The following is a 14240-nucleotide window of genomic DNA, read 5'->3' as shown; positions in this document are numbered from 1 at the left end:
AATTTAAAAGTTGTTTTCTCAAGTCTCACCTCTCACAGAAAAGAATGAATTACTTAAACATGGAAAATTTCTAAGTAAATATGTGCTAACAACCATCTTACCACAATGTTTGGCATGTGCATTAGGTAACTCTAGAGAAACTCTTAGTAATAAAGATAACAAAAATTGACTCAAAAGTAACATTTTGCAAGAATAAATAAGTAATTTTTAAAAAATTTGACCGTGAAAATATTAATATGACAAAAATCAACATGAATGAGCATGAATATGCTCCCCACCCCCAACCAAAATCAGACAATGTCCTCATTGTTTAAAAATATATACACGAGAAGTGTGAAATGAGAACACGTAGAGAGTGAGCTAATGCAAAATGATATGATATTGATTCTTAGAAAAAGAAAAATCAATGACAAGACAAACTATCGTTATAAAATAAAAAAGAAGATAAATAACAAAATAAAATATATTGGAAATAAAGAAAGCAAGGAAAGGTAGAACTTGATTAGTCTTGGCAAACCGGAGAAAATTCTCCTCAGGTTGGTTCACCAACTCAATATTCTTGACAATCCAATATCAAAAATGAATTTTCTTTTATCCTGTGTCTAAAAAATGGAAGCATTAGTAACATTCTCAGGATATAGAAAATGTTCGTTTTTAGTATCATGGAGGAAAGAGTGTGATTGATTCTTTGAGAAAAGTTTGCAAATTTCCTCCACAATAAGGTTTATCACATCAATATGATAACACTTATTTTCATTCAAAGTTGTTGAAAGAATTTCAACATGAGAAATATTGTCATTCCGAATAGTAATGGCATCATCCTCATCAAATTTATATGAAATAGGATTATAGGTTGGTGCCATTGTTTCCTCATCTGTTTGGAATTGGCTAAAACAATGTGAATTAACTTTGTCAGTTAATTATGAAAATTGAGTCAGAATTTCTCTAAATTCCTCCATGATGTGTTTAGTAATGTTTCTTATGTGTTTAGTAAAGTTTATTTGTTCCTCCATAAATGTGTATAATGTTACCTTTAAGGAATCTATATTAGTCCAAATATTATGCGGAGGTTCATGGTAAGAGTTAGAAAAATCGTGCTCAACATTCCTAGTAGATGGTGCCAATTCCCAACCAATTAGTGCACGATGTTGTACATAGGCTTCCAACTTGAAGCAACAAGGTTTTTCTAGCTAAGATTATTGTTCTTGTAGTAAGAATAGTATTGAAAGGCTTCCTCCCTATCTCTAAGAGTTGAGTAATCTTGAGTAAAAAGGTCGACTCTTTCACAGTCAAAATATGGTTCATTATACTCTTCCCCTATGACCTCATTACTTTCTTGACCATACTTATATTTCAAGTTTTCGAATTCTCTAGTCAAGAATTGTACTTCAGATTTAAGGTACTCTCTTTCACTAAGTTGGTGGACACCTCTAAAATTGCTAGTACCCTCAGTAGCACTAGATTTTGCATTGTGTTGAAGTGAAGAGAGATATATTGGATAATAGTACACAAAATGTCAATTATCTTCTTCATTCATTCGTGATTATTTTTTTTCGTAAGTATTTTAAGCGCAAGTGTGTAATAGCGTAATAAGTATACACTAAAAATGTTCACATGCCAATTGGGAAGGCTACCAAGGTACCACTTTAGGCCCAAGAGCTTTTCTAGAACTCCCCGAGGTTCTTAGAAAAGGTTGGAGGGTAACGCTAACACATACCTTATTTAAGAACAAATTTTTCTAAGACAGATGAAGTTTGGTTTCTACTGATTTCCAAAATTACTCAAAATACTTTGTTATCTTTTTTAAGCTTTAAAATTTTCTAATCCAAAATTTTATGTTTTTTTTTTCAAAAAAAAATCCTAAATCTAGAAAATAAAATTCTAAACCTAAAAGTAAAATAAATAAATAAAATAACAAAATAACAAAAAAAATAATAAATGAATAAATAAAAAAGAAACTAAAAATTACTAATGAAGAAAAATAAAGAAAAAACTACTTTTTTTAAAAAATAATAATTTTACTATCCAAACTTTTAATTGTAAAATTATCTCCTCGGCAACGACACCAAATATTGATATCGCCCAATAAACGCCTAAGCAGTCACAGTAGTAAACGGGCTATGTTGTATCCATAGAGAGGCAAACACAACTAAATATTAGATTAGTAAATAAAAGATAAAAATACAGTAGTGTTGAAGAGATGGATTTTGTGAAATTAAAATGATAAACTAGAGAAGTTGATCAGATAAAGAGCATGACAATGTAGAAATGCAGTGCTGTAAATCCTATTCTAATATTGATATTAATTCAAAACACGTTTGCAATTTTACACCATTACTTACAACTGGAGGATGTAATGTTAAAAGCACGAATTAATTAATCTAGATTAAATTGAATCTAACTCCTAATTTCATCGCATATCATATTATATATCCAAGAGTGAAAAAATACCACTGGTAGAATGCAGTAAAAGACATACAATATAACAAATATACTAAAATAAATTAACAGTCTAAGTTACATAAGAAAAACCTTATTGAACTTATGTAAAAGATGCTAAATAATTTTAGAAAAGAAATTAGAAGATGAGAAAAAAAATAATTAATGAGATATGGAGATGAAGCATAAGAAGAATCAATATCACTATTGAGAATGAGAAGTACAACAACTACACTCTAACCTCCCCATTATTTCTAAAATAGTTCACCTATTTTTGTCACCTAATCAAGCAAAACTAAGCTAGAAATAAGAAAAGAAACAAAACGGCAAAGTGTCTTTTTCCACTCTGAAATGTAATGATTTTTTCCCCTACATTTGGTTCTCTATCTATAGTGAAAATATGACCCAAAATGTGTAAAATCGTATATAAAATAGTGGGAAAGTGGCTACAAAAACTGATGGAAGTGGGACAAGTGGTGTTGGGCCATGGGCGACAGCTGGGCGACCTGACAGTAGCTGGTTGGCTCGACAGGTAGGCATGGCAGGCGGTGGTGTAAGGCGGCGTGGGACCGTGTTAGGAGGAAGTGGCAGCTGGTGGGACCCGCGGGGCAGGCGCGTCAGGCGGCTCGCATCAGCAGCTCGGCTTGGCTCCGTGGCTCGACTTGGACACGTGGGCACTGCTGAAAGCTTGGGCTTGGGCTTGGGCTCGGCCTGGGCTTATTTGGGCAATTTCATCTTCATAAATGCCATTTTTTCATGATTTCTTCAATTAGAATTTTTTTTCTTTCTTCTTTCTTTTTCTTTGTGTCAAAATACATTTTATTTCCTGAAAAATTGAACTCAAATTAAATTAAAATTAATATTTTCAAATATAAAATATATAACAATAAATCCATGAAATATTAATTAAAACTTAATTAATTTTAAACTTTAAAACTAATAAAATGACATTTTTGAGCACTATTCAATTACCGACCAAACGTGGAATTGCTCTCTCCAAGGAACAATGTCCCAAGACACCTCAGGATGAAGAGGATATGAGAAAGTATCCGTATGCTTCAGATGTTGGGAGTGTTGTGTATGCTATGTTGTGTACTAGGGCTGACATATGTTATGCAATTGGGATTGTAAGTCGTTATCAATCAAATCTAGGTTTGGAACACTAGATTGCAGTAAAGAACATTCTCAAGTGTCTTAGAAGAATGAGAGACTATATGGTGGTATATTCAGGGGGTGAGCTAAACCATACTGGATACACTGATTCTAATTTCCAATCAGACAAAGACAATCAAAAATCGACATTTGGGTTAGTGTTCACTCTTGGTGGAGGAGTTGTGGTCTGCAGAAGCATTAAGCAATCCAGCATAGCTGATTCAACCATGGAAGCCGAATAAATAGAGCCATGTGAAGCAGCTAAGGAAGCAGTTTGGTTGAGGAAGTTCTACACTGATCTGGAAGTTTTTCCATATATGAATAAGCCACTAATCTTGTATTGTGATAATAGTGGAGCAGTAGCTAATTCCAAATAACCTAGAAGCCACAAGAAAAAGGGAGGCATATATAAGGAAATACAATCTGGTCAGAGAGATTGTACACCAAGCTGATGTGACTATTATGAAGATAGCATAAGAACAGAACCTAGCTGACTCGTTAAGCAAGATACTTCCTACAAAGTTGTTCATTGGTCACGTGCGCAATATGGGATTAAGAGAAATGTCTCACTTGCTTTGAGGGCAAGTGGGATATTGTTAGGATTAATGTCCTAAAAGCATGTAAATACATTGTATTTAATTTAAAAAAAGTACAATTTTATTATATTTGAATGTTATAATAATCGTTTGAATTAATTATATAATAATATCAATAAAATTCCCTGAATATGATCGTGTATTAGTACGAGAGAATTAAGATAATATATAATAAATAAATAGTTAGTAACATATTAAAGTAAGGAATTTTTAATGAATGGTTACTAGTATGGTTTGCTAAGCATACGAGATGCAAGTAATCTAGATTTAGATTACTGATGTGCATATACATCTTAGTAAAGGTACTGTATATAATAGAGATTATATATGACAGGACAGATGGGAATTAATTATCGTTATAAACTTGTTGTTTGACGTAAAGATTTAATTCTTATCATAATAGATGATCATTTGTAGATCAGTCTAAATCCTGAGTATTCATGAACTCATGTTTATGTTTGTTGGATCTTTTGATTCAGTCGTTAATGTCTCTTAGAATAATGAGGTTAATGACTTTTGTTTTGGAGATTCGATATCATGGACGACTGGGAACATGAATTACAATATTGGAATTCATGTTTTCCTTACGGATCGAATATTGGTTCCCTTAAGGATTGATTATAGAACTAAATAGTTATTGAGCTCAAATCTATAATTAGATTATAGATTAATTATTCGCTAGTGAATTAATGGTACTTAAGGATCAAGAAGTAATTAGAAGGGTAAAACAGTAATTTTGACCAGCTCTAATTAACGAACCAATAATGGAGGACAGAACTACATATATTGATTATATCAATGGAATACTAGAGAAAACTCTGTAAATATAATTCTATAAATACTTAGAGTGTAATTCCATATTTATAGTGGAGTAATCATGGAATTAATAAATAAGATTATTAGATTAAAGAGTTTAATTAATAATCTGGTTTATTGGTGCTTCGTATTATAGGTCCATGGTCCCCAGATCACCTCTGTCCTACACTGTCAAGGGTAAGGATGTCAAAAGAAAGATTTGTTAAGAGAAATGACTAAATTGCAAAGGAATTAATTTTCTAGGGAAAGTAATTTTTTTTTATAATTATGTGTAATTGATTAATTGTGAATTAATTAATTGTTCAACTATATAGTTTTTCTTTTGAAAAACTTAATATTAATCTAGTTTGGATTAATATAAAGAGAGAAAATAATAAATATCTTATTTATAATATGATATTTATTTATTTATTTTAGAATTGATATTTTAAGATAAAGTTAATTTTGAATTAACTGATATTCATGTTGGAATAAATATCTTGTCTTAAAAGTTGATTAAATAAATAAATGAGAAATTAGGGCTACCCTAATAGGGCTGGGCGACACACATTGTATAGTATAGTGTGTGGCACCTAACATCAGAGATTTTATCCTTAGAATTAGAATTTTGAATTTCAAATAAATTTGTTTAATCAATTATTTAATTATTCTTTTGAAATATGATTTAAATAGATAATTAAATGAAAATATCTAATTAGTTTTAATTTGAATTATATTTTAATTAAATAAATATTATTTAATTAGATTAAATATCTTTATAAATCTGATATACGTGATATTCAGAAAATGATGGATAATCAGACTCTCCCTCTAAAGCGATAGTTTTCTCTAAACCTGAAAACTATTCTTAACCTTGTCTCTGTCAAAACTTTCTAGATCTCATGTATTGAGTACATCTAGGGAGTCACATAAATAAACCTTTTGAATTCTACGTGCCCACACACATCCTTATGTGTTTGAGGATTGGTTTGGAAGATTAGGGTGTGAGATCTCAGAACACTGGATAGGAAAATCGTTGATTTATACAAAAAGACTCAAGGACACTTGATAGGCTACAAGACATAATCCCTGATCTATTTGTATGTGATTTAATATTTATATATGTATATGATCATGACTGGTATTAATATTTATTAAAATGGGTCCATATATTTCGCTGCGTACCTTTGATTTGATCATTTAATACAAACAAGTAAGTTGTGATAAAATCTCAAGTTTAGCTAAAAGATCTTGGAAGTGCATATCCAAATATTCTCCACCCCTATTAGATCGCTAGATCTTTAACGTTTTACCTAATTGGATTTGAGCCATAGCTAGGAATTCCTTTAACTTTGAAAATGATTATGATTTCCTATGCATTAGGTATAGACAAGAGTATCTAGAGTAATCATCAATGAAAGTGACGAAATACTCTAAACCACCCTTCGCTTGTACATTCAAAGGTCCACACATACCTGAATGAACAAGTCCAAGTGGTTCTTTGGCCTTATCACCCATTGCAGAGAATGGACACTTGGTCAGTTTTCCTTCTAGACAAGATTCATAGACAGGTAATTCACTGAAGGTGAGTTCCCTCAAAGGCCCGTCCTTTGTAAGTCTTTGAATTCTATCATAGCCAATGTGACCTAGTCTCAAGTGCCATAAATACGTCATGTTATCATTATCGATCTTTTGACATTTACTGGTCCTAGGTTTAGCTACTTTGAATAAATCATTATTAAGAGCGAGGGGTTCGTTAGGTTGCAGAATATAAAGCCAATTTTTCAAACATGCAATACATAAGAGTATCCATTGAAAGAAATAGAAGTCATAAGAAATTGTTCTAATTGCAACATGGAAACTGAAATTAAATTTTTACTAAAATCCAGAATAAAAAATACATATTATAAAATTAAATATTTATTTCCGAACCTCAGGCGAGCTCTTCCTCTAGCTTGGACTGCAACGAATGCTCCGTTCCCAACTCTATGCTTTAAGCCACCTACGTCCACTTCCTCCCACGATTTAAGAGGCTATAAAGAGTTACAAACATGGTTAGTAGATCCAGAATCAATAATCGAAAAGGATTTATCATTCTCTAAAACACATGTTTCTAAGATAAATGAATTATAATCATTACTTTTGTTTTTCGCAGCTAGAAACTTGGGGCAATTGTAGCGTCTCAAAATTTTACTTAGCTAGATAGTAGTAGCAATAGCTTAGTATTTTAGTTTTCATGGTTATTGGTTCAAGTCGGGATTTAGTTGGAAACTCGTAGAGATAGTTATGATTTTTTTAAGTTTAGCCTATAGTTTAGAAATATTTATTTTATCATAAGGTTTGATTAATGAATATAGTCATAAGAATATTATTTATTATAACCTAAGGTTTAGATAGACTAAATAAGAACGTGACACTTGTAACATGTATGTTTATTAAAATTTTAAGGTTTTTGATGAATAAAAATAATCATGGATAAGTCTAGGAAGTCTAAAACCTTCCCTCAACTGTTAGGATCACGTTTTCCTCAGTCAAAGTGGTTTAAAAAAATTCAAGTGTGCAAAAACATGTTTGAAATATCAGCGTATGCCGATATATCGCAACTATAGGGGTTGATATATCTCCTATGATTGATACGGAAAGCACGTCGACTTCGCACGAACAAAACCACAGACCCTCGAGATTATGGTGCATACAATATATCGCCTATAGGAGGCAATATATGTTCATAGATGACATATTGATCTACTCAAGGACAAAAATCAAGCATGAAGAGCACCTGCGACTGACGTTGGGACGACTCACAAGACATCAATTATACGCTAAGTTTAAGAAATGCAAATTCTGGCTAGAGAAGGTGGCATTTCTAAGACACACACTACAAGAAAAAATAGTATTCATAACACTTAAAAACTGCTAACCGGGACTATTGATAACGCTTCTGAAAATGCTAACATAGCCCCTGTTATTAAAAGTCCAGTCTTTTCTATAACAGTATTTGAATGTTATGTTCGGTGTTATCTTAAACTATTCAATAACACATTTTTAGTTGCTATAATATTCAAATAATAACATTTAGATAGAGTTTTTGGTTATAAATTTGAAGTTTAATCTTATACTTTTTTCATAACACTTTTCAACAGTTACATTTGATTATTTTGATAACATTTTTAGTTTGTTATATTATATAAACCATAACGATTTTTTACGATTATAATATGTTTTTAAATCATAACATATATTAATAAAATTTTGTTACTTTAGTGTGGATAATATATTTTAAATTATTTTTTGATAAGTATACTTATGTGGTTTTTTTTAATTAAAAGATTTTCATTATTGTATTTTGATAAACAAAATCAAAATTAATCATAAAATGTAATTCTCAATAGATTGATAAACCATAAGTATTACATTAAACAATAACTAATTCAAACCATGAATGTTTCTACTTCATGAGATCTTAGTTCTAACTTAAATTTGAAAGCTTAACATAATAAAGTTTTATAATCTTGAACATTTTTTACTTCAAACTATAGTTTGGATGATGCAATTGTTGCTGATGTTGTAGCTGTTCTTTAGCTTGTTGTGCTTGACTGTGAACCCCAGATGGTGTACTAGTCCTTCGAGGGAACTTGTTCAAACTCTCTGAAAAATAAATAGAGAAAGATAAGCAGCAAATATAAAACTGCATGCTAACAAGAATGAAACTATTCTCATAAGAAATATAATCCAATAACTGAATGAACTTGGTTGGCTCAAGTTGTTAAAAGACATTGAGAGAATACAATATCATGTCAATGTTTTGTGGTCCAAAATACCATTATCAAACAGCAATCAAAATACCATACTCAGAAATAAGTCAAAAATGAACCACGACACCAGAGACCAATAACATAACAGAAAACAAGGCTCTCCCAAAACAGAAAAACAACAAAAACAACTTTATACAATTGAATCACCTGAAATTGATCAGAACAAATGGCATAGGATCCTTCCTCTCTATGAGGGAAAACAAAATCAGAAGACAAAAGAGAGAGAGAGAGAGAGAGAGAGAGAGAGAGAGAGAGAGAAAGAGAGATTTAGAAGAGATACGTACCATCAAGCCTACACCTCGCCTTTCCAAGCCCTGCCACCATCAAACCTCACAGCCACTAGTGCACCTGCAAAACATAAAGAAATAAGCATAGCTAAGTGTCTAAGTCATTTGTAATTTATATTATGCACCCAAAAGCAAGCAATTTCTTCCACATCAATAAATTTATTGTCAAAAGCATTCTATAAATGAATAATAAATGATAGTATTCTCATAACATTACATTATAATCAGAAAGATGCTACTTTAGAAGACCATGAGAATCAATGGCTAGTTAATTACTTCTGATTTCAATTAAAAATGCATTCAAGCACAATAAAAGTTAAAGAAACCAATATATATCTTAAATAAAAAATAACCACATACATCAAAATCAACAAAAATCAGCAAGCATGAGCATATATATACATATCTTTAAATTAAAAATCAAACCACAAACTGTGAATTGTCTAAGAATTTGGCCAACTAGAACTAAATAAGTTGATCACAAATTTAAATGTTGTATTTATCTTTCCTGAAACTTCATAGAAAAAAAGAAAAATACTATTCAATGCAAAAATATAAACCTAAACTTCGGTTTTTCCTTAAAACTAATGTATTTGAGACTTAAAACCCATTATCATCTCTATCAAGCCATAAATCCAGATAAACAGAAGAAAAAACCAGAACTGTATTATTTTTCTTCAAACTCAATCTCAAACTAAATCAAAACAACATTCAAAACAATTACCGAACCCAGAAAATCCATTTGTTGCAGCATAACCTCATCGAAGTCAAACCCGTCGCACCCACGAGGAAGCCACCCTGTAGAACCCACGAGCTGAGTCTCCCTGTTACACGCCTCAAGCTGCAAGAGCCCACCACCCTAGAGCACACCTGCAACAAATAGAGAGAAAGGTTGAATGAGAGAATATCTCAAAGAGATAAAAATAAATTTAGTAGTGCCATTTTTCAAAGGTTAAAAGCATCAGCACATGTGATCAATAATTCTATTTACACTCATAGTGATATTTTAAAAGATTAAAACAGAATCCATTTTAATTGTACTATAGTCATTTGAGTATATAAAATAATAAAAAAACTAATAATGTAGAAGAATACAAAATAGAAAACAAAACTAGTTGCAGAGCATAAAAATATTTTCAACATCACATTTTAATAGATTACAAGAATCAAGAATGCAACAGATTCTCCCAAACCTGCAACCAGTGACTTCTCCTTAACCTTCTCTTTGACATATTCCATCATAATTAGCCCTGCACAAGTACTCAACAAGAACATACATGTGAGATAATTTCTAATATGTACAAGTACAGATAATCAAATGACAGCATGCTGATGAAGAAATAAGAACTTGAGTAAAATTCACGGCCTGGTCAAAGATAAACCAAAAGTTCACAACCAGCGCACAAGTTCACAGAATAGCTGACTTCTGTATATTGCAAAACCAGTAGGCAATTGTTAGGCCTTTGATACGCCTAACATACTCAATGCGAAAAAAGGCAGTAAGTGTAGAACAATAAATAGCCTTAAGACTGATGTGATGACCTGGCTGTTGAGTGTTTAATTAGTTGTTCTAGTCAGACCTAGTGCCACAAGAAAGCACTGCCTTTGATTTTAATTGCCCAAAGTTTGTTTCCTTGAAACCTAAAAAAGTTTAGCAATACTCAAACATTATTTTAAAAGAACAGATGGTAGATAAATTTTGTTCATTCTAGACAGTAAACCCCCCCCCCCCCCCCCCATGTACACACACACTCCTCCTCTTCCAAATTTACACGAGTATCGAACAACAAAAGTGATCAAGTGACATCAGAAAAAGGTTTGAGAATTCAAAGATAAAAAATAATAGATGTAAAAACTGTTAATTTCTGTTGTACAATATGACAGTAATCAGTTCAATTAATGACACTTAAATACCATTAAGACAAGTCCATTCAGCAACTTGCACTTGCAGTTAGGGAACCATGCTTTTATCACAAGTTTGCTCCCTAGTTGGTGCTTGTGAAACCCAAAATATAGGTATGTCTCTAGAGCTACGATCGCAAACTTTAGAAGCTACTACTACTATTTTTTACTCAGCTTTGACCACTATTATTTATAGTTCTCACACATAGTTCCTGCACCCTCAATTACATGTTTTATAGAATAAATCAATAAGTACAACGATAATTATAACCTAGGCAAGAAAGGTCAGGTTTAACTACTGAATTTCAACATGAATGAGAGAGAATTAATCTACCAGTGTTAACCTCACATCACAAGGAGCAATTTCAAATGACTGAAATATTTGTACTCCCTGCTCAGATAGCTAACTAATTAAAGTTAATTCTAAACTGAAGCAACACACAAAACAGATCATTTATTGAGCTAATCGAAAAGAGCTAAAAGATATACCTTGAGATTTAGATTGTCTTCTCAAAAGAAATATTTGTACTCCCTGCTCAGATAGCTAAACCTGTATTTTGGATAAGGCAACCATCAGAAGACAATCAATCCAACATTGACAGACACAGACACACACAAAAGTAAACAAATAATTCACTAAATAAGTCAAATATGGAAAGATCTAATGAAAAGAGAGGTGATACCATGTAATGAAAGAACATTAAACGAGATAGAGCAACACTCAAGTTCATCTTTCAAAGTTTACTGCAGTTTATCATCATTCACAAGTCCAAACACCAATGCAAGATAGAGCAACACTCAAGTTCATCTTTCAAAGAAGCAATATGAGAGCAAATATATTTGCTCCACAATTTTACTACTCAAAATCCTCTAAAATTTACAGTGGAAAAACCTTGCACTGAAATCAATTGGAACAGAAACCAGCCTAAAACTCCCATATCATTTGGAAGGGCTCCATTCAAACCCTCACATAATCAATTTCTCCTTCTGCAAAACACATGAAAAGGGGTAAATAATGAAAGGAGCATGTAGATTAAAATCTAGAAACAATTAGGTTGAATTTAAGGTCAAAAAGTAAACAAGATCATATAAATAGAGCTCAGATACATAATTAGATGCCAATTGTCTTAGGCTCCTAGTCTTTGGGAGGTATCCCCTTTGTAGCTACCATTTTAGCCTTAGAGTTAAAAGACTTAAATAAAAATAAATTTAGTAGTGCCATTTTTCAAAGGTTAAAAGCATGTGATCAAAATGTAGAGCATAAAAACATAAAACAAAATAGAAAACAAAACTAGTTGCAGAGCATAAAAAATACCACTAACAGGAGCCTGAAACAGAGATCAAAATGTAGCTGCAGGCAAGCTGTAAACAAAAGCAAACCCTACAAGCAAACAAAATTAACAGAAAACAGATGGAAATACTGAATACACCATAACAGAAGGAAATACTCATCATTTAAATGTCGCAATCTAAAAAATAGGGGACTGCCATTGATTAAACTAGAAAAGTCTGTCGCTCCTAAGTTTTTGCAAGAAACATGCCATTTCAAAAGTAGAAAAAAATAATAAAAAAAACAATTTAAAAATCATTGTATCTAAAATTGCAAGAAAATTGTTTTGCTATCAATAGTTAAAATGACATGGTGAAAAACTTATAAGAAATCAAGCTATAGAATCATGCCTAGTGTAGTCATGATAAGTGTAGTCATGATAGCAACAAAAAGGATTATGCCAATAGGCTGCACCTTATAAAAAATATAGAGCATTGATCACTGGTTGGACTGAACTACAAAGAGCATAAGGTATAACTTGACTATCTTGTTTTGAACTATAGCAGCAAAATAGCAAAGCCTGAAAAGATGTGGTAGTCAATTTCATTAAGTTTTCAAGAAAGCATGACCGAAAAAAGCTTCTCCAAATTTAGAAGTTACTACATATACTTAAGAAGTATCTCCAATTTCATTTGAAATGAGTATTACTATAAGACCTTCTGCTTCTAAATTTTATTAGACATGGATCAACCACCCCAACACTCATTTCTTGATATATTCGATTGGAAATGCATGCATTAAATGACCCTCCGTCTAACAAAATCATTCCCCATCTCTGTTTATGCAAATAAAATTTAAAATCCAAATAAAACTAACAACATATCCCAAGTTATCAGAACTCATTCGAATTTAAATTTTCAAAGTTAGTTTCTCTCAATGAAATGTTTAAAGCTTAAGTAAAAATATTGACATCGGGACAACTATAAATGTAAAAGTCAACTAAATCAAATAGTCACAATTTCATGAAAATAATATTTAGAAAGAAAAAGTAAAAAAATCAATCAAGACTCTTTAACAAAAAAAAAAGCATGAAAATCAAATAAATTGATGGACATTCCATATGAGGTAAAAAAAACTCCATCTGCACACATTAAAAGAGAATCAAATAACTAAAATATCAACTGCAAAGTAAACTTCACATTGTGACATGGACACAGACTTGAAATTAATACTTAATATATCATATTTTTTTAATGAAAAAACTATAATAATAAAACTTTTGGCAAGACGTCTTATGGTCCAAAATACCATTATCAAACAACAATCAAAATACCATACTCAGAAATAGGTCAAAGATGAACCACGACACCAGAGACCAATAACATAACAAAAAACAAGGCTCTCCCAAAACAGAAAAACAACAGAAACAACTTTATACAATTGAATCACCTGAAATTGATCAGAACAAATGGCATAGGATCCTTCCTCTCCATGAGGGAAAACAAAATTAGAAGACAAGAGAGAGAGAGAGAGAGAGAGAGAGAGAGAGAGAGAGAGAGATTTAGGAGAGATACGTACCATCGAGCCTACACCTCGCCTTTCCAAGCCCTGCCACCATCAAACCTCACAGCCACTGGTGCACCTGCAAAACAGAAAGAAATAAGCATAGCTAAGTGTCTAAGTCATTTGTAATTTATATTATGCACCCAAAAGCAAGCAATTTCTTCCACATCAATAAATTTATTGTCAAAAGCATTCTATAAATGAATAATAAATGATAGTATTCTCCATGAAACTAGAAAAGACTCTCAGATCATAACATTACATTATAATAAAAAAGATGCTACTTTAGAAGACCATGAGAATCAATGGCTAGTTAATTACTTATGATTTCAATTACAAATGCATTCAAGCACAATAAAAGTTAAAGAAACCAACACTACTCAAGGCCACCAATTATAAAACTTTCAGTAAGGTTAATGTA

The sequence above is a fragment of the Humulus lupulus genome, chromosome 5 (genome assembly GCF_963169125.1).
Source record: "Humulus lupulus chromosome 5, drHumLupu1.1, whole genome shotgun sequence".
Classification (NCBI taxonomy): Eukaryota; Viridiplantae; Streptophyta; class Magnoliopsida; order Rosales; family Cannabaceae; genus Humulus; species Humulus lupulus.
This window is presented reverse-complemented; position numbering follows the sequence as displayed.